We start from the raw sequence: 22,445 nt of genomic DNA, 5'->3' as shown, positions 1-22,445 counted from the left end.
GTGATCTGGGGTCATCAACTCTCCTATCAAATTATATCACCTTCATTAATAACTGAACCATTGACCCTGAAATTCAAGGAGCTTTCCTAGGATTTCCTAAAATCTGGAGCTTTTATCCTGTCAGCCACAAACTCTTATGAGGCAGTGAGATTCCCACTGGCTGGCTCTGTCCTTCTCCCAGGTTCTCCTCTTTTCTGTTCTAATCTGGTTCCTGGCATTTTTTGTGTTGGTGTAATCTGCCCCAAATTTGTCATGTAGTGGGTACTGTACAACTGCTGCAGGCTGAGGCCGTGCAAGGGTGAGCACTGAGCAGGCTCCTGCCTGTCCAGGGGCAGGGTGTGCACTGAGGGGCTGCACATTCCCTTTTTTAGAGAGCTGACCTTCTAAACTGCTCTGATTGCTGCCAGTGTTCATAGCAGGGAGAACAGAGATGGACCTGTAATTTCATTGTCCTGTCCCACACACCAATATCTCCCACATCCCTCCCCCAAAATCTTTCCAGGGCTGCTAGAAGTGAAGAGTTCAGTTGTTTAATTTTCTGTTGTCTTGCCAAGTTAGAATGGGATTAAATGCTCTCAAGGTCTCTGGACTATCACTTTACCCAAAACATCCATCCCAAGCATTCAAAGAGGCATAGAGGCTCTGTATAGCTATTTATTTTAAATGCCTGATTAAAATTTCATGAAAACAGGAAGTCAGGGGAAAAGAATAGATTGCAAGAACGAAGAAATCCAGGGCTTTGTCATTTTTAACTCAACAACACACAACATTGAAGAAAAAACCCCAACACCCAGCACATTCAATTGTAACGGAGGAATATTTTCACAACTGTACTGAGGCCACTAATAGCATATTTTGTCATTGACAGGGGAGTTTATGAACTAAGAATGAAACCAATTTTTTAACTGAACTTATTACACAATTTTGATTGTGTTTGTAAATTATCACCTCAAGGTAACCTAAAATTGCTGTTCTTAAACCCTGCAAACTTTAAGATTTTTTGGATACTCTATTGTTTTTTCCTATCTCAGCAGCAATAAATACTGCAATATCACATCCTTAACAGAGCAGCAGCTCTTCTGTCCTGATATCTTTCTGGTTTTCCATTCTTAAGCATATCTAATTGTCCAAATAAAAAATGGGGGCAGAGACAAAAGACTGATTTTTCTGAATATTAGTCACATGCAAAAAATGTTTTTTTCTTAATGGTTTTTCTGGCTTCTAGACTCATTTTTTTTCCCGTATGTAGCTTGCATGTTTTTGTTTTTCCTATATGCCCTTGTTTTACAAGGAAATATCCTCTTTGCTGAAAACATATGAATCAGAAGCAGTGTTTAGCCAGGCTGCATTACAAAAAGATTTAGAGTCTGTTGAGGTCTTCCTGCCTTTTTAGGCTGTAGGAAGCAGGACCCCCATTAAGAGGCTGCAAATGCCCCTCAGCCATTTTCCAGTACCACTGTCACCTTGACTACCCGTAGGTAGTCGTGGGGTACTTACAAACCATCAGTGTCCCAATCTGTTCTCCTGTACCAAGCCCATCAAAAATAGATGGATGTTAAAATTCTGTATTAGCCTCTCACTGCAAAGGCAGCATATGTAGGGTTCTCAGCCTGGGCATCCGGTGGCTCTGGATATGGTATAATTATGATAGCTTAATGACAAAATAAGTTTTCACTTGCCAATGTCAAATTAATCCTGTCAGTACATACGTCACTGCAAGTGCATTGCTCAGTGTACCCTTACAATATGCATAATACCATGTCTCCTTGCTTCTGCTTCTCATCATGTGGTCCTCTTGGTGCAGATGCTGTTCAGCCACTTAAAGAGCTGTAACACTACCAGGGGAAAGAAGAAAAAAAACTCAGTATGTTATACTGGAACGAATATAATGAGCCTAAAACCTTGGAAGCTTTCCTTTGTTCATCATTCTTGCTGCAAACAGTCCCAGCCTTGTGTATTTCTCTATTATTTCAGCTGTAAAAATCATATTGAAATTTGATGGGAATTATTTCTAGAGGTAGTTAATTGGCTGACTAGGTGTATATGTGAGGAGAGGTAGCAGGGAGCCCATAAATGACCTTTTCCCTTGTTAGATTGCTCCCTGGCCAGCTGGACATTTGGTATCCTAAGGTGAAGAGTTTTTTAAATTACAGTTTCACGGCTTTGCCCCTTTACAAGACAACAATTTCTCTGTGTTAATTCACCATATCGAGGGGAGGAAAGAAAGTCAGCTGCTGCAGAATATCCCTTATGCTTTAAGAAAGCACGGCACTAATTGCTGGGAGACTTTTGCAAAACAAAATCCTGTGTGGCTCAGTCCACGGCTGCACACTCCAGTCGTCCCCGCTCCGTGCCAGCATGTCACAGGTGCACACCACAAGGGACAATGCAGCAAATGTAATTGGGAGGCAGGTGGCAATAGCTTGGACTCCGTAACACATTCATCCCAAGGTGCACTCGTGCATCTGTTAGAAAGTGAAGTAATTTTTTTTTTTCTTCTGTAATTCAGTCGGTCTAACAGAGATTTGAGCCATAGGAAAATATTTCCCATCTCCTAAACACACCAGGGAAAAAGTTATGAAAAGTCCTCGGAGATGGCAAGTGAGGTGGAGTGGAGGCTGCTAATCTTAGGGAAAAAGCAAGGGGTTGTCAGTTTACATAGAAGTGGGTCAAGTGTTTTTAACACACTTGAGAGGGTTTTTTCCTCCTCTGCTATCGCTTTAATATCAGCACAAACTTTTCCTTTCTAGATATGAGCCTTTTGTAATTGCATCAGTACTGCGTGCTCTGACCGAGCCGGTCACTCTCCTGTGCTCAACCTTCCCTGCATCTTTCCAAGAGCCAGGGCAGAGCCTCTTGACGTGGGAACCTTTGTATTTCTGCTCTGAGTCCTAACAAAGGGTGTTTATTCCCTCTCTAAAACACAGAAAGGACCCCAAATGCTTGTACTCTTACAGAGAGCCTGAAAGTAAATCTTGCCAAGCTGAACTGCAGCAATCTCTGGGGTGGAGTATAACAGCTATAGTGCAGCATGCAGAATCCCTCTATAGGAGAGGGAGGCTGGTGCCAATTCCAAGCAAAACTATGGGGAATGGGATTCAAATGAGCACAGATGCAATGTGGCTCACGGACAAAAAACGAGCAGCACAGTGCTGCAAAAATGCACGTAGGTTTTAGTAGCCTTTGGTGGACAAAATACTGCTTTTCTATGAGGGATACCTAAACAAGGCAAACAACATAAAAATTATATCACACATTTTGAATGCCACATGCTTCCTAATCCCTAGGGGAGTATTTTCCCCATCTGTCTCAGTTCCTATCTCCACTACTCAGCTCTCATTTTAATCTGGAGTTGGGTCCAGCCGTAATCCAGAGCTCTTGGGGGGGATTTGCATGTGGAGCTGCTGGGAGGGTCCCATTGCTCCTCTCCCAAGGTCTGCTCCAGCCTCTCCCGGCAGTTTGCAGACTTTGTCCTCCTGCTGCATCTCCAGCTCTTGGCTGGTGGCAGGGCCAGGTAAATGGGAAGTGTGAGGTTTCGATAACCTGCAGCAAGTGTTTTCCGTCTCCCAGGAGAGAGCTGAGCTGGAAAACAATTTGGAAGACAGGAGCAGAGATCTGGTGTCATTTTTGGTGCAGCTACTAGAGTTTCTTGCTGTGAGCCCTTATCAGTGGAGTCCTTGTAGAGCTGCTCATCAGCAGAGATCCTGGGGGCGAGAGCAGCATTATTGTTTCGTCCCATGTGGCTTTTTTTATCAATGCTGTTCTGGCTTCTAAACCTTCTGGAGATGCTGTAATTGGGTACTTTGGGGTGGCTTGGCTTTTTTTATAGTGCAAGTTAAGTTTTTAGACTGGGCTTTAGAAATAAAAATAAAAATAAAGTAAAGCAAAAGAAAGCAAACTAAAAGCAAGGAAGGGAAAAAAAGTAAAAGTTAAAGGAACTAAAATGAAAAAAAGTGAAATAAAATAAAATGAAAAAGAAAAGCAAGCATCTGTAGTTAGAAGAAAAGAAATGAAATTCCAAATAAATAAATTCTACTTCTCTTTCTTGGAGTGATCTAGGACAGCTGATGGAGATTGACACTCTTAAGTTACATGAATGTTTTGAACGTGTAAAGAATGCTTTATAAATTCAGCTTGGTTTGCTGTGATACACTTTCCAAATTAGGATACTGCGGAGCAGATTGTGAAATGGTGATTTACATGACTTGAGGATTTTGCTCCTTGTGATTAAACACAATAGCACTTTCTTTGGTTCCCTTTGCATTTTAAAAAATGTATTTAAATATATGTAGAAATGTATTTAAAATGCAGGTTATTTCCACAAATATAAAAATATCAGGGAAAAAGTGCATTATTGAGTGCTGTGTAAAGTACAGCTGAGCATGTCTAGAATTGCAGCATTCTAAAGGAGGAAATAAAATTACAACCAAGAAAAATATTCAAAGTACCATTTTTTTTTTCTGGCAGGAAAGTGAAAACATGGAGTTTTGTTGGCTCATTCTTCCTTTTGCAAAGGATTTAGTGCTGAGCTTTTACCTCGCTACATGATATACTGCAGTGAAATGCACAGAAATTTGGGATTAGATATGAGTTGTAACATCGAGTAAATTTTATGTTGAGAAATTTAGAGTGTGCCAAGCAGCCAGCTCCTCGGACAAAAGACTAACATGAATAGGTTAGAGAATTATTAGCCTCTAATAATAGATGATATACTATATATCAAGTAATGACTACTTACTATCCTGCATTTATCTGTTACACGATGTCCTTTTTAATTACCTACCCTGCCGCCACGGGGGCCACCAGCTGGTGCAAGAAATGCTGCAAAGCTCATGCCTTCTTCCCTCATAAAATGAAAATATCTTCCCAATCTGTGCCCTTGCAGTTGTTATACATAGGTATCCCAGGAAAAAAAAAACATCCAAAGCTTGTCTTTTTGGACAGTAGTTTTTAAGGAAGGTTGTGTTACTGAAATTGTGTTTCAACACAGTTGCATCCAGTGGAGAGCAAAACTCTACCCGACTGTGGCTCTTCCCTTCAGATTTTAATTCCTTCTGCTGCTTGTCTAGGTGAGGAACAGATAAAAATAGATTGTTAGATGAGGCTGTTGCTTTTAATTATATTCATAATGAGCATTCACCATCCTTAATTCAATAGTGCAGTATAACAGGGGAGGGCAGGGTAGTTTAACCTCATTTCCTAAGGAAATGAGGAATATAGCATCCCACCACCCACCCACCTGGACCCAGACCTCTCCTAACAACGAGTGAATGCTTTCTAAGTGGGCTTGAAAGGGGACAGACATCTCAAAGGTTACAGTTCCTCATGGAAATTGGGGTGAGTGCAGGGAAAAGCTCCACATTGGTGTGCCAGGCAGGTAAGTTCAGTCATTATCTCTGCTGATGGCAGCCCATGGCCGGTGACATCCCCTGCCTGCTGGGGAACAGCAGGGCTGGAAGAGCTGGGCATCAGGCTTGCTGCTGGGGCTGGACTTTGGGATGGGCAGCACTGGGCAAAAACAGAGGAAATCACTTTTACTCCCAATTTGGTTTTGGGTAGGAGCATAAATTCTGGGAACCTCATTTTACACTAATTTTCCCCAGTGTAATGTCAGTGCAGGCAGCCTCCTGATTTTGGTGAAATCAGGGCAGAATGAGGAGCTGGTTTGCTCTCTGGGAGCAGGACAAAGCTCAATGAAAATTAGCCACTGTGCTTTTGGATCTGCAATGTTGCAGGGGACCTTTCCCATGCTGTGCCCCCAAAAGAGCAGTTCTCCCCCCTGCTTCCCTCCCTCCATCTGCTCCCACACCGACTGCTCTTGGAGCTGGCAGCACATTAATAAAAAAATGTAAGTTTTATGGGACAAAGTAAATAAGGCAATTCATATATCATTCCTAAGACACACAGAAAGGAGGCAGAGAAAAATAACCAACCGATATTTTATATGAGGATATTTCCATGAGTCAGCTCATTTTCACGTTTCTGGGCTTCCAGCTGCAAGCTCTGCTGTGTTGGCTTATCTTCTACTCGAGGCCTGGCATGTGCCAGAAGTAGCTTATAATTGGCTGTGTTTCCCCTTTGTAAATGGTAATAATAGAGCCTTTATCAGCAGAGAATGGCTAAAAATTTGGATGTCTTTAATTTCATCACAACTTGTAATTTTTTTCAGGTCTAATATTACACAAATAGATCTCGGAGCTCCTTGTTCAGGTTGCAGGGCTGACAGCAGAGGGGTTGATTTTTGTAGGTGGGGTATTGAACTGCCCTTCAAATGTTCCCTAGGCAATGGCCAGAGAGCTGAATTCATCCTTTAACCCTTGTGGCAGGGGTTTCATTAACCCCTTGGCTTAAGAAAAGTCATAATAGTTTTGGCTCAGCCTGGGTGGGAGAGGCTGATGCATTTCTTGTGGCAGCCTTGGCGTTTATTGCAGGTCAAAAATGCAAGGTATTTTCAATGTATTTTAATTCATTTGAGGTTTTCAATGAACTCACCTCAGCCTTCTAAATTCCTCCTGAGATTGCTTCCTGTGGATTTCAAAATGACTAAATTTAACTGGGCTGGGGGGGGGGAAAGCAGCTCATTCAATATGATTTCTAAAGACAACGATGCAAGCTTTATAGAAAATGAATTTTAAATTTCTACATGGCAGAAGAGTTTGGTTGATCACAGGCATAGGAAGGATGTTGCAAGATTTATTTGGCCAGTCACAACTTGAATTTTGAATAAATTCTGTCAAGCTGTTAAAAAAAAAAAGTGGAAATACATCACTTGACGCATTCAAATCACAAATATGTTTGAAGGGAACTGCAATCTGCTCAGAGATGTCCTGTGAATAAAAAAGATTTCACATGTGTTTAATATATTCCTTTTTGAGGAATTAATTGTCCACCAGCACTGACAAGCATGGGGGATGGAGGAGCGGAATGGGAGCGATTTGCAGTTCTTAGTGGGAATTAGTGGCATGACTATATTATAACAATCATAATTAAGCTTTGTACTTGAACAGTGCCTTTCCTTGGGGAATCTCAAGGCACTCTGTCAAATTTATGGGGAAATCCCAGGGAAATAAGTGATTTCCCTACAGATCTGCAAAAATTCAGTGGCAGAGCTGTGAGCAGACCCCAGGTCTCCAGTCTCCTGGACTCTGGCTCCAGCTCACAGCAGGAGCTGCCTGATTCCTCTGTCACAAATGGGGCAGGACTCAGGGGCTCTGGGAGCACAGCCTGGGGGTGCAGGTGGGTGCTGGGGGCACTGGGGTGCCCCCCTCACCTGGGGCTGTGCAGGGAGCAGTGACACAACATGGGTGGGGGACAGAGGGAAGGTGAGAGCAGGGACTGGCAGCTCACATCAGACAGCCCTTTCAGTGGAACCCTGGACCTCAATAAAAATAACAGTGGGTACCACACTTGGATAATGGTGCGACCTTGGGGAAGTCCTGACTCCTCTGTGCCTCAGTTTACCCACCTCTACAATTAATATGGTGGCGCTGTGGGAGGAGTTTGGTGGTGGACTTTTCATGAATAAAACAAAACAATCAGGAGATCTTACATAAGTATGTGGTGCTTTGAGCATCATTTGAAGTTTTTCATCAAGGCCAAAGTCCTTACTAGAAAAATGTGCTCTACTTTATCTCAAAATTCAGCGTTTGTGCAACAAATACACAGAGAAATTATTTGTGTGTCATGAAGAAGACTCTGATGAGATGATCACAGGGGTCTGTTCTTTTTAAAATCCCTCAGGTTAAAAATCTGTACAACTTAATGTTTCTAACATGCTTTGAGACCTTCAGAGGCAAGGTCCCTTTGGACTCAGTAGGATGAATTGGCCTCCTCGAGTAAGCTGAGTTGAATTTTGTACGTAAGACAAGCAACGTGTTACGTTATGGATTTGTTTGCTCCCCTGGCTCGTTTCACCAGTTTGTGCAGCCTGGTGAAAAACCAAACAAATTCACCTGCTTGCACAGACAGAGCAAAGCCAACAGTAAGTTTTTTCAACAAAGTGCCTGCAGAGGATGACAAAGTGTTCAAAAGACAACTGGACTTGACATTATTGAGAATGTTTAAATTAAGCAATAAAACCTTAAACATTGAGTTGGTGTTTTACTGGAACAAATAGAGAGATTTAAAAGTAGTGGTTAGATGCTGAAAAGCACAGCTCCAGTGAAAATCCCCATATTTGCTCTGAATAAATCCTCTCCCTCCTGGGAGCAGGCTGAGTGTGGAGAGGAACAGAGTTATTGGCTTCTCTTGTTAGGCCCAGGCTGCTCACTTGGTTTGGTGATAGGCAAAAGGATGTTCTTGGGTCCATGTGAAGGAGCCTGTCAAGGAGCAATGGGAAGTCCTCCTCTGGATGGGAATATGAGGTGTTTTAGAGGAAGCTGAGTTGTTGATCCCAGGCAGAGAAATCCCTCCCTCTGCCCTGGGGGCAGGGGTCATGGCAGTGGCCTGGTGAGGGGCACCGCTCTCCAGCAGTGCTGCTGGAATCTCTGCAAGCCCTGGGTCAGAGGACCAAGGGTATCCCACCAGAACTGGGACAGTTGGCAATCCTCGTTCTTGTGCAGACTGTGTGAAATGCACACCATTCCCCAGAGCTTACAGGCACAGTTACAAACGAAGCAAAGATGGCAGGAATGACATTCCCTTGCTAATTATAGTGTGGTCCCATCTGTATATTTGGTGTTATGTCACCAACTCCAGCCTGCTTTTTTCTAGCAGGGAAATACTGCTATAGGTCGAAGCTCAGCACAAAAGGCTCCAGACCTCTAGTAATGTTATAGTTGCTTGTTTAATGGGAGCAAAATTCTGTTTTTAAGGGCTATCAGTTGGAAATCTGAGAGCTTGTTGGGTAAGGTGCTTTTTGGGTAATTCAACAGTCTGTGTTTAAAAAGCACTTGGGTGTGATTAAACATAACAGAATTCAATGGCTGCACATTTTATTGAACCCTGCTGGCTCCACTGGCACCTTGTGCATGGCAGCAAAACTGTGAGCTCAGGTCCATCCCTCCTGCATGGGAAAGGTGGGAGAGCAGCTAGCTCCCTGGCCATCAGCACTCTTCTTGGCTGCAGACTTTTTGGTTAGTAGATAGACTGTGAAGAGTTTGAACTGTAGGACCTGTGCATTACCCTCCAGGAATTCCCTCAGAGAGATATGAGGACAGAAACTGCCCTACTGAATCATTCCATGGGGTATTTCCTTTCAATCCTCTTGAGGCTCTCATGTGTCCTCCTAGGGACACAGATACAGTCCTGGAGTCCACGTCTCTGTTTCTGCTGGTGGAGTTTCCTGGGTCCTTGTAAAATGGTTGCAGTTTAGGACCTTAAAATTGCTCATGGAAGATGCCATTTGTCCCTCTGAAGGAGCCCATGGGGTGCTTCTTTCTTGCACATGGTACTTGTGAGCAGTATTGGTGAGCCTCGTGCTAAATCATACAGGATTGAGATTTTTAATTAGGGTAGAGGTGGGAGCCTCCAAATCTCATGTGATTAGAGAGTTCTCATAACTTTTACATTTATTATATAGTCCAATTAGCATATTTCTTACTTTAATGTCTCTATTGCCCTGTTCAATGTTGAAAATCCAAAAATAAGAGCACTTGCTAAAACTTTAGCCATTAAATGAAAATAGTCCAGAAACAAAAGTAGAAATGGGTGTACCTAATTTAATTCACTGTTTGGGCTAAGAACAATTAATGAAACTTTGGCAAAACAAGAAAACACCATAAATAATGACAAGGAAACTAAAATCTGAAAACCATCCACTTCTCCCCCATCCACTGGTTGTGGGAGTGGCAAAAGAAATTTTAAAAAGTCAAATAAGCCACCCCAAAAGGCGGCTTGTGTGAGGAGGTGGAGAAGAACTGTGCAAAGATGAATCTCTCAGGGCTTGCACCTGGACCTGTCCTGTGAGGTTAAAGCCCCTCTCTGCCCCCTGGTTTGCTGATACATCCCAGGGGTGTTTGGTAGATCCTCAAACAGCTTTACGGGTGAGGAGCAGCTACATGAAGGCCGTGATGTCTCTGAAAGTCAAGGAGAATTTGTACCAGCAGAAATAGGCTCTTGGTTTCTTGTCATGCAGGAAGCCGTTGGTGGAGCCGGAATTTAACAAGTTCACAACTTAACAAGTCCCAGCCTAGTGTCTGGACTACCAGAATAGATTTTTTTCTCAAATACCCCCAATCGCTCAATGCTTTTGTCAAATTTCTGTCTCTCTGTACCCAGTGTCAGCCTCAGCTTAACAATGAAGGTAGTCCCAGAAAACTTCTCACAAATAAGCAACCTATGCTCCCTGTTATGAAAGCAACCTCCTACTGTCTTGTATATTAATTCTGTTCTTGTGAGGCGCTGTAGAGGTTGAATTTTCTCTGCCTGGCATGGTAACTCATTGCTTTCATTTTTTAGGAATTTCAAGTTTTTGAAAGGCTTAGAGTGAGCCATGAAGGCTCCACCTCTTTCTTGGCCCTGTAACCCGTGAGCAGTTCAGCTGAGGCTAGGAGATTTGTGTATAATGATTTGGGAAAGTTGTGAGTATAAATAGTAAGGAATTTGAGATGTTTTTCCCCTCTGTAATTCAACACTCAATAGCTTCCCCTTCCACCCTGCACATAAGGTGCTGTACCAAAACCATGGAAAGAATTTGTGGAGCTTCAGATCAAGGAAGTTCATAAGCTTGCAGGCTTTTTTTTTGCTTGCTCTTTTAAAAAAATCTTACAATATCATCTCCTCTGGAGAATAGCATAGCCAGAGGACTTTACAAATTTTCACCAGATCCTCTCACCAGGAGCATTTGCCCCAGGGCAGAGGCAGGACAGCCCTCTGATCTCTCATGCACAGTGTGGTAAGGGCAGGAGCCCGGAATAAGTGTTCAGCCTCAGCTTTTTCCTTCCTTTTTTCTCCTTTCTCTTTCTGGTAGCAGCTAGTGCTGAGAGAATGTGTTCAACCTTCTCTAAGCTCCAGCCTCAGCCTTCCTTCCCATTCCACATCTCACAGATCTACAGGGCCAAGGTATTGGGCTGCAGCACATAGAATACCAGAATCACTTAGGTTGAAAAAGACCTCTCACACCATAGAGTCCAAGCTCACATGACCAGGGTCATCATTCACCAGCTCTCTGATGAAATGCCCATCCCTGGAGTCCCAGGACAAGACATTCCTGAGCACAGAGGTTGCCATTACATGTGGCAGCAGTGATGGAGCTGGGGACACCCTGGCCCAGGCATCTCTGTAATGACAGGTTTGTTTTTAATTGCCCTGCAGGTTCCTTTCATCTCCATAGGCATCTTTGTCTTAATTTCTCTTGTGCTTTAAACCCTGCACATAAAATGCAATGTAAACCTCAAAACACCCTCACTTATTCTAACAGAAATGTCATCTCTGAGCAGTATCCATGCAAATTCTCTGTAGCCCCTGTGATTTCAGCCCAGAGATGGGTCTCAGCTCTACACTTCATCCCCAAAGCTTGATTGAGAACCCCTCGTGCAGCTCTACAATTACACGGACTCGGGCACAGGTGATGGACAATCACAGCATATATTTGTGTACCTTCATTGCCAGGCATTTGATGTACGGTTTCATTTTTGAATCTCGACTTTATTTTGCATCATGATATTTGAACATGCAGATTTACAAATCAGGTCCCAGCATTATTGTTTAAAGAACCCTCAATGCTTTTGGTAAAAACCTGAGTAAGTATTTGTTATATTTAGAGGCAATTCTGCTTATTGTTTCTCCATACCATAAGCTTTTCACTGACCTAGATTTTGCTATTTCATTTTCCATTTGCTGTCCCACAGTACATTTGCATGGAAAGAAAGTCTTTTGTCTTTTAGTGTTCTCTTGCACTTGCTATTTTATCCACCAGCCAAAATCACACTCACTGCCCTGTGATGGTGTGAAGAGCTTCACTGGAAGTGATTGTGTGGCTGAGGATCCTGGCTTCAAACTAGAAGCAAAAAGCTATTGCAGCTTTTAGCTTTGTAGAATCCTTGGGCTGAAGAGTGCTGGAGGACCAGCCTGCAGCAGAAGAGCATGCAAAGAGGAGTGGTTTGTGTGTTTTCCAGCAGTAGCAATTTACAGAAAGAAAAGTGGACAGAGTCAGAAACTGGCTTCCTTTCAGTCGGAGGGAATGGTTCTCTCCCTGGATGTATATTACAACTATAGCTAAAGACACAAAACAACATCTTGATTTTAATTCTGGTTTCAGTTTTAGCATGTCATTAAAGAGATACCTGTATTGACAGGAAGAGTTTTAATGCTTTTGGGGAGTTGTTATTATCGTATTACACGATTATGGTGTTTATTGCGGTGGTGCCTGAGGGCTGAATTTACAAACGCTGCGGATGGATTACATGGGTATTATGCTGCACACAGACATTTTGCTGCATGTTCATGTTGAAATCCTGTGAACTGGACAATGTAAACAAATTAACATTATCAGGGAAAACCTGTTTTTTAAGTTAACTTTCCCTGCAGACTATACTCAGCCAAAGGACACTTGCTCTTGCTCTTACATCTCCTGCATCCCAACCATGTTCAAAAATGTTTTTACTAGCACATGTTAACCAAAACCTCCTCCTTTTCAGAAAAAAAAAAAAAAAAAAAAAAGCAGGCATGTTTTAAAATGCATTTGATCCAACCAGCTAGTATATTTTTAAACACAACAGTGTTATGTTTAACAGTGTGTTAGCATATGTCAATTAACTTGTTTCCGCAGAGTGCTGACAGAAGTGCCCCTGTCACCGCCAGCCCTGAGGGGCCCTGGGCCTCAGTCGAGTCAGCAGAAGGGAGCCTGTGCCCACACCTCCAGCCCACTCAAACTCAGCCCTGGCTCTTCTGGACAGTATTAGGGTGCTGGAAGAGGGCAGGGTGGATTTGAAGTAATTTCTCCTTCTGCTGGCTGTGATCTGCAGGTAAACCCCCATGGTCGGGGAGATGCACCAGGGCTCCTCTGTCAGCACCCCAAATGATGTCTCCTGTCACACACGTGAGCTGAGATGCTCTCACTGCACACAACGCCCTTCCAGACAGAATAAATAGAGACTTTTTCTCACACTGTCAGGAGATCACACCACTTCCCTGTGCCAGATATAGATGAGATGGAGGAGAAAAGATGCACGTGCACGTGCATGTAGCCCCTAAGCCTCCCTTGTGCCCAGAGGAGGTGGTGAGGATGGCTGTGCATGTCTGGGGTGCTTTGTGTGCCAAGCCATGGCCATGGCCATGGGGGGTACTCCTCCCCACTGCTCTGGACCACACTGGCCAGTGCAGAGGGAACACTTTAACCCATTGTTGGAAACAGCAGAGACCTTTCTGTCTGGAGACTGGCATGTGCTCCTGGATAAAGCTGTGGGAATGTGGGAACTAACCAGTGGTATCCTGGCAGGACCTTCCTGTGCATCTCAGCCATGAAATTGTGCATGATGAGAAGTAATTGGAGTGGGGAGCACACAGGTCAGGTCTCAGCAGCAGAGCAGGAATACACACTGCTTTCCCACAGGGATGTGGAAGTGCCTGTCCATGCCTGGCAGCTGCAGAGACACTGTTGGGTGTCTGATGGGGCTCATCTTTTATTGCCCATGCAGAGGGTGTGGGAAGGGTAAATACATGGGCAGTTATGGCAGAAGAGGTGTCCAGAGCCTGTATCCCCATGCCCTGCTGCTGAGGGCTGCTTGGTGTCCCCATGTCCCAGCCAGACTCCATGTGCAGGAGCAACCCCCAGGCAGACAAACCTGCCTCTGCTGCTGTTCCTCATCCAGGGAATTTGGGCAACCTTCATTTCTCATTTCAAGATTAGCAAATGCATGAATGATTCCCACGTGTTCTGGGACAGTGTTAATGGGAACGGTAGAAATACCTAGAATAAGCAGTGTCCAAAAATAGGTCTCTTGTCCTGCCAAAGTCTTGCACATGTTCTTAACTTTCCTGCCCTGGGAAGCAACTCCTGGCACCCTGCAGGGCAGGAGAGTTTTTCCATTTGCTTCAGTGGGTGCGGGATTTCATTCTGCCTCACAGACCTGTGGATTTTAAAGGGACTGTCCATAAGGCACACTTGAACTCTTTGCAGGGTCGAAATATTTTATATTTTTAGCACTGACACGATGGTCATGAGGGAAAAGCACGTATTTGCCCCGCTCGAAGGGCATGGTCAGACATGCTGCTCCGCTGGGGCTGCTTGGGGTCAAGTTGTTACTGGCCCTGAACCATTTCTTCGGGTGCTGCACCTTCCTGCTACACAGCTTGGCTGCCATAATTGGAGCCGTGGAGCTGACCTACACCAGCCGAAACATGTTGGAAGTGGGGTTTTATAAATAGACTGTGTGGACAAAGGGTGTCTGCTCCGGGGTGTTTATGGGGCTGGGAAGAGGAGTTTGGGGCAGGGGATGGAGCCTGACAGCTCCCAGTGAAGCAGCACAGCCCTCTTTGCAAAACAGGGAGCGTGGTGCTGGCAGAGCCTGCGGCAAGCCCTTGGCACAGGGAAGGACGGAGAGGCCGTGACCCGGGGTGTGGGTGCTCAGCTATTTTCTCCCTGTGAGACTGGCTCCCAGGCCTTTGCTCATGCAAACCCTGACAGATCCCATCTAAATGAGTAGTTGGAAATTATGTGCTCCCTCCCTGGTCTGGGCTGGAGCTGAATCTTGCTACCAGTCTCAGGGAGAAGCTTTTGCTGCTGAATGCAATTAAAAGAACCAGAACTCAGCGCTGTGGGATCTTGCCCAGTGCTGGTAGTCAGGGTGATTGACACTGAATCCTTTGATTTCTCCAGAGGCATCATAATATTTTAAACTTATTATTAATTACCAGTGTATTAATCTCAGAATAGTATTAACAGTATTTCAAAATATAATTTTATCCTATCCAACCCACTGGGAAAAAAAAAAAAAAGCAGTTTTGGATGAACTGAACAACTTTATAGACACTGTGCATTATAACCAGACAGATTTTCCCTAGTTAGTTCCATTTCCATCTAATATTGGGGAAGATTAAAGATACTGAATCAATGGCTGTAAAAGCTTACATTAAAAATTTGCAGTAAATGAGAAGAGGAAAATTTCATTAGAAACATAAATTGTAGCAACTGGAATGCCTGCAACTTAATTTTAGTATTCTACTGACAGTCACACTTGAAAGCCTTTTTTTTCCAAATGTTTTCTTTTCTCAGATTAAAAAAAAAAAGGAAGAAAATGACCTCTAATATTTTGAAATATAGAACTAATTACAGTACAGAGTGATCCTGGTCCCACTGAAGTCAACTGCAGCATTCTTTATGACATTGCACGATAGTGCCTCTATTAAGAAATAGTAAGGAAATGAGATACTTTAAAGAGAAGGGTTTAAAATGAACTGGCTCTGTTGACCTCTTTTGTAAAAATACCTTAGAGCCACTTTTATCAAGTCAAAAGGTTCATTGAAAAGAGAGAAATTAAAAGATGCTGCTCGTGGAGCCTGGCAAAACATGAAGTTAGCAACAAATATCTCTCCAACCCAATTATAACATTCAAATCAAGGAGGAAAAAAATTATGAAAGATAATGAAAGCTTTCTTTCTACTGAAAAAGTCTACTTGGAGGTGTCCAGACCTAAGGGAATTACCAAGTCAGCATTAGAGTGGAGAAAAAATGTAATGTAAATGAGAGTGAAATAATCAAATTTTTCTGGTGGAAATAAGTGCAGTTGTTTGATGTAATTTTGACACACAGCATAATTTCAGCATCAACAGTGAAGTTTAAAGAATCAGCGTGTCTTCATGAGATTTCTGCACAGAAAAGCCATTCAATGGGAAAATCTAAATCAGACTTCGGTTTGCACATTGGCCCCTCTATGAGAGAAAGACCTGCATTATTTTAGTTGCAAATAGAAAAATAGAGATGACCCTTTTTCATTAATTTCTAGACATCTTTTCCACTCAAAAATCCAGCATGATTGTGGCATATAAATCACAAGAAATGTGATGTGTGACTGGTTTTGTTCTCACAAAAATTGAACTTTAGTTTATATCTCTAATACCAGCTCAGCCATTTAAAACTGCACAGTTTTCCACAGTGAGCTACACTGGACTCATGTCACCGTGCTTCTTGCAGATGTAATTTTTCAATATCATGAGGATATATCCCAAACAATTAAAACAATTAAAGCAGGGCATGTCTTCAGTATTTACTCAATCTCATAGTCTGTATGAAATATATTTGTAATTTTGTGTTCATTTCCAAATGGAGACAGATTCACACACCCTCACAGCCAAACTCAGGACAAGAACCAGCAATTAAATGAAGCCTGAGATCCAGTCCAAAGCAGGCATATACTCAATTTAATTTTTAAATAGCTTAATTAATAGTTTCAGCTAAAGCAAAGAAGTGAAAATGGGTCAAACTATGTAAACATTGGTTAGAAAAATACACTGTCCAGCCAAAGCATTGTAGAAGAGCTTTTAAGAAGAATGGTCTTTAAATTTAATTTAAACATGGGTTTCCAACTTAGGTAAAAGCCCAGTTCAGACAAGGCCCAAGCCACTTTTTGTGCCACAAAGAATTACCGAGGTATGCTGAGAGTTTATTTAGTCCTTGCTTGTTCTGAGGCCGTGTTTCACCGTGCAGTCATCATTTTCTCCTGGCTGTCAGCACATTGTTCCCTCTTGGAGCTCACGGCCGCCGGGACCCGCGCGGGGGCTGCGAAACGTTCTCCGCAAATATTGACCGGGGTTTTGAAACGGGCTGGGAGGCGCTGCCATTGCACGCCGGGTGTTTGCCTTCTGCACACGGCCAGGTTCAAGTTCTTATTGACACGGCTCAGATGGGTGCTGGGGTGCCTTACATAAGCCTCAAGGCCAGGAGGGTGATTTTGCTCCGGAGTAGTCAAAGCAACGTCGTGTGTCTTATCTGACCAGGCATTGCTCAGCAGTCCTCACTCCATGGGAACATACATTGGTTAACTTCTTGGTAGTTCCTGGATTCCAGAGGGGCAAAATTATAAAATGCAAGCAATTTCTCTCAATCCAGACAATTACTGTATTACAGAGAAAACTATTCTTTACTCAAAAAAAACCCCATTTTTTGGAATTTTTTTCCGTGATACTTATATTTCAGTTTAAATGACCCAAGGATGTCATTTGAAAGGGATAAGAGTGTTGTTTTTAAAAAATCATTTTTTAATTATACAGTAGCACTTACATGACTCTATATATTTGTAGCTGGAAGTTTCTGCTATACTGAGTTCTTCGCAGGTTTGCTGATTTGCAGTTAACTTCCAGGATCCTAACTTTTTGGTTAAAATAACTGAAAGGTTTCTGTTTGCTGGTGTAGTTTTGGGGGTTTTTTCTGTATTTTTTTTAACTTTAGTTTAATTAAGTTAATAAAAAGAAAAAAGAAGAATAGAAAAAAAGTTCAGAGGATAAGTACCAAGACCGGCTCAGGTACATTGCTTTAGGAAGATGTCACTGCCATCCCCTTCATCAGCACTTCTTACTGCTATGATAAATTTGGGAATTTGATTCTAAACTTTGGCCAACTTTTATCACATGAGAATTTCCCCCCAGTTCTTATGTTTCACCTTGATTTGTGCAGAGCAGGTCGTGCAGGAGAAGTTGGCAATGTCTGAAGGTGTCAGTGCTCTTTGCCAGCCATCCCCTTTGGAGTGTGAAGTCAGGTTTGGGGGAGGAAGTCTGTGGTTGGTGGCTTTTTGTAGAGTACGTGGCTGGCAGATGAGAATGTTTTGGCCTTCCTGATCTGAACACTTTTGTTTCCATTGTAAAGGATGACACAATCTGTGCAGGCAACAAAATCCAGCTGGTTATCCTCTTCACCTGCAGAACATCTGCAGCAGGAGGGGAATGTATCAGAGATCCTTATAAGGAATGACAGTTTTTGCTGTTTATGTTCAAAAGCAAAACCACAACAGGAGACAACATCCCTTTCCTGAGAATGAAGAAAACAAACATTTTGTTTGTTGGCTGGAGAACAGGCTGGATGAGCTGGCCTCCTCCAGGGTGTTTGAAAAGTTAAACGTGTCAAAGGTTCTCTGCCAGGCAAAGGGAAGATGTAGGAGAGATTTTTATAAATGGCAGTTGGGCAATTAATGTTAACCATCAATATCAGAATGGCTTAGATTACATGATTAACTAGTAAGAGTTTTGAGCTGGCTGGTAATTTTAGATTAAATAGTCAGGCAGCCAGTGACTTGAATATTGATGAATATCCGGTGTTTTATTAATATGCATTCTCTATAAATTAGAGGCTTAGTACACAAAGAAGAATCCTAATGCTCTTGCTATTTTTCATTGCCACAGGTAGAGCTGAATAATTCATAACAATTAATTTATTTCACTGATTTAGCCTTTTGGGGCGGGGGGGAGCTAGGGGGGGAAGTTGAGCACGAGTAGTCTGCAGGTAATCTTTTCCATGTTTATTTACAATAAATAACCTACCAGAGACATTTGAAGACTAATTCTTAGTTGTGGGGAATTTTCTTTTTTTTTTTCCTTGTATTTTAAATGAAGAAATTTGGAGGAATATGGGCATAAGTGCAAGCAACCTGTCAGTCAGTACAAGAACCCAAATGAATTTTAAATTGTAGAAAAAGCCCAACTAATTGCAAATACAACATATACAGGGTCAGGCTCATGTTGATTTGTATTGATTGGTGCAATGCTGGTTACATTGCATATTTCTGCTCTTCATTTAATTGATTCTAGCACTTCAGGACCAAGATTTCTTACAAATATTTCTATGGGCAAAATTCATTGTCTGTATTTAGTCCCTAATTCACAGGTAAAATGCTGCCCCTTTTGCAGCCAAGGGAAGTTTTACCCTTCATTCTGAAATATCCAGGATCCTACCTGCTGATGGCAACATTCCTGAAAATCCTTTTTGAAACACACCAAGCAATAACACATCCAACACGAATGACATTTTATATTTGTGCAAAGTTTCAGAATATCCATTTGCAGATTTTTAAATTATGTTTTTAGGCAGTGGGAGATGGTGCTGTAAATACGAGACGAGATGTTGCAGCACAAAGATCATTTGCCAATCCTGCAGCTCAGGGAGGCTGCAGCCCTGTCTCACACTCAAATCCTGAGCAGGTAATATCCAGAAACACACAAGGAGGAGGAGGAGGAGGAGGAGGAGGAGGAAGAGGCTGCATGATTACTGCCTCTCCCTTTCTCTGGTTCTTACAACACACTCACAGCAGTGAGACTTCCATAGCATACCATAAATCATTGCCTCATTATGCTCCTTCTGGAGGTTTGTTTAGGGCACCTATTCTAGTACTGGCTGCAGAAGATTATTTGTTTTTCCCAGAAATTGCTCTCTGGTTTGATTTGCACACAAGGAAAAAATCTCTACATCTTATTTTTGAAATAATTTCTTAGTGTGCAGAATAATTTACATTACAGAACTGCCTAAGAAAGTAATTTCAGCAATGTCTGGAGGTGGGTGATTTTGCTGAGAACAGGCAAAGGTTACTGAAGGTTTTTGTGTTTCTGTGACTTATCATTATGAAGTATTAATAAATGAAACAGAGGTTCTTCCTCTCCTCCTTTCCTCTTTCCTCCCTTCTTGCCTGCCTTCCTTTTTGCTTTCCTTCTTCCCTTCTTTCTTTCTTGTGTACATAAAAGCTGTTGATCTCTTACCTAGCCAGATTTTGTTGAATTATTGTAAAAGAAGCCTAAGTATCTCGTTTAAAAAACATTGTATGATCTTCATGTACTTTTTCTGTATGTCTTTATCCAGCTCTAGTTCATAACTGGTGCAGGATTGATTGATAGAATAGGGATTTTGACACTTGGTTTTGACTTAAGGAGACAAATTGTCCTAATAAAAGGTATGCATTAGTTAGCCTAATTTACTAATGAGGAGCAGTATTGCTGATTTGATAAAACAGTATTTATTTAGCCTTGCACCAAGTAAATGCTGGAATAACCTAGATTGTACCTGCAATGGATTGGAACGGCCAGAGCTGAGACTTTGGAGAGCAGGTGGGTACACTGCAACACGGCTGGGTTTTGCTGCAGTGACAATGTGATCTAGGATCTGATCCAGGCTCCTCAGAAATCAATGGAAATTCTACCCTTGACTTTACTGGGCTTTGGATCCTGCTCCAATTGTACCAGGATGGAAATGAAATTACGCCAGCTTGGAGGAAGAATTTTCTGGCTTAACAGATTCAGGGTTTTGAGTTGATGGATGTGTTTGTGAAAACGGTCCTGACTTCAGGTTTGAGTGTTTCTGACATGTGCCTTGCCATGGTCCTCCCTCCTAGTCACAGCTCCCTGAAACACAATAGATTTCTGTTTTGTGACCACTCACAGACATCCCAGATGTACAACAGCATTTCATAGGTGATTGTAATGTGAAACTCAAAATCGTTGTAAGCTTGCTCAAAATGTGACCTGCCTTCACACAAAAGCTCCCTAAGCTTTCTGAACCTCCCAGCAAAGCTGGATGTGTTCACAGCCATAAAGAAACACAAAGCTAAGTCACTTTGGTGTGTTTTGAGGTTTCACTGCACATCCTCCTGCACCATTGTATCTCAGAGTCCTGGGTACAATTCTCATTTGATCTTAAACTCTTACAAAGAGCCTAGGAATAGAAGATGTGCTGAGGTAAGGGCCAGAAAAGACTTTTTCCAACACCCACTGCAACCTGAGTTCCCCACAAACAATCAGGACTCAGCGAGAATTGTACCCAACTTTTTTTGATGGAAGTGCAGTGGTGACCTTCTAGATTGATTAAAGATGTGACATTGATTGACTTTGAAGGGAGCCACATCCACCCTTCTTCTGCCAAAAAGGCAGTGGCTGCAATGTGAAGCCTCAAGAATGGGGCATTGCTTTTCCAAGTACATGGAAGACATCCAAGGGTAACGGGATAATGCAGATAATGGGATAGGGTTTCTCCCCTCCTCTCCCTCAAATACCATATAGCTAGATTTTGGCTATCCAGCCTCATGCCTTAGAAGACTTTTCTCTTACAGCTACTTAAAAGATGAAATAGCTGAGGAAATGAGCTCTTTTTGCAGGTTATTTAGGATGTTTGGTGGTTGAGAATGTCAAAAAGGACTGGTGGTGTTGACTCTGCAGGAATCTTTAATGGTGGTGGGGGTATGGTATTGTGAGGACCAGTGTCAGTGGAAGGGATGGTGTGGTGGGGGAAAGCTTTATTCCTCATGCCAACCCACCCCTGAGGATTGTTCACACTGTCACTTTGGGGTGTCAAGTTTGAGAGGTGCTAAAATGGTCCTATTTGCCAAAGATATAGAGTATCTTAACAATATCTGGTCTCTTGAAGGCACCTTGAGTTGGCACTGAGGAATATTGGCCTCCAAAATTACCACTTTTGAAAATCTAGGCCACTGAACCTGATATGAACTATCAGAAAGCAGAGACAAGGGAGCACTTATGTTGGAGAATGTATAGTGGCTTGAAAACTACAAATCAAAATAATTCACCCTTTTATGTGTAAATCTTCTTCTCTTTGATACACAAATTGAAAAGCTGTCTGGTTTCCTTGTAGTTTCCATAAGTAAGCAGTGTGTGACTGCACCCTCTAGAATGCTATTTAAGTGTTATTTAAAGTGCAGACCTGTTAAAGTCAAGCAAGCTGATCTGTATGCTAGAACTGAGCCCACCAAACCTTACACCTAAAACCAGCAGGGAAGGGGGTCTCGAGTGCCACAGCTCCCTTGTGACAAGGGCATGGAGTGACAAACAGTGGAGCACCAAAGGATCAAAGCACTTTTTCAGGCACAACAACAAAATCAGAGACAGAAAAACACCAGGTCCTGGTGCAGGTGTGCTCTTTGACACAGCCAGATCATGCCAAGGGGATGCAGGCAGGAGCTGCACACTGGCAGTAAATAAACATCAGCAAATGAATCTCCTGTGTGCATTTCTGAGCTGGGAGAAAGGCTGGAGAGAAACTGCATGAAGCTCACGTGGAAGGGATTACTGGGACACACTGATCTTACAGGGAGGTTATTGGAAAATTTCAGTGCAAGCATGGAAAGACAGTGTGATGTGTTTTGCTCATATTCCAGAGTTGTTTTCCCTGGCTGAGCACCTCAATGCAGGTCCTGTGGAAGTCAATAGCTGTCTTGCCTTTCAGAAGGATTATGGCCCTAAATAGCTTCTTTAGGAAGTGTACTTTGCTTGGTGATAACACAAAGCAGAGGGTGGATGATTAACACCAATTAGGATTATTTACAAGAACCTAGAAAACAATAGGTCCATAAATCATTGTCTTATCAATTGTAGTTCCTCCTGAGTAATTCAGTCATCATTGGGCACACTGTGTTTGTTAAATACAGATCACACTGATGTTAGCTGAAGTGTGTGCAAATGATGAAGGTACAATATGACCTAAAATAGCAGCATGTTACAAAAAAAACCCCTGTTTTCAATGTTTTTATGTTCTAAATCCCCAACAGTTTACGCCCAGATATATTTAAGGCAACTGA

General features: G+C 42.6%; 1 protein-coding gene across 2 annotated transcripts in view; it reads left to right on the top strand.

The window, feature by feature from the left end:
- Positions 1-22,445, top strand: part of MAF (MAF bZIP transcription factor) — a 194,210-nt gene that overhangs the window by 37,972 nt on the left and 133,793 nt on the right. The gene's annotated exons all lie outside the window — the stretch shown is intronic.

Source organism: Agelaius phoeniceus, chromosome 12, assembly GCF_051311805.1.
Source record: "Agelaius phoeniceus isolate bAgePho1 chromosome 12, bAgePho1.hap1, whole genome shotgun sequence".
In the NCBI taxonomy this organism is placed as follows: domain Eukaryota; kingdom Metazoa; phylum Chordata; class Aves; order Passeriformes; family Icteridae; genus Agelaius; species Agelaius phoeniceus.
The sequence above is the reverse complement of the archived record's forward strand: the minus strand, read 5'-3'. Positions and strand labels throughout refer to the sequence as shown.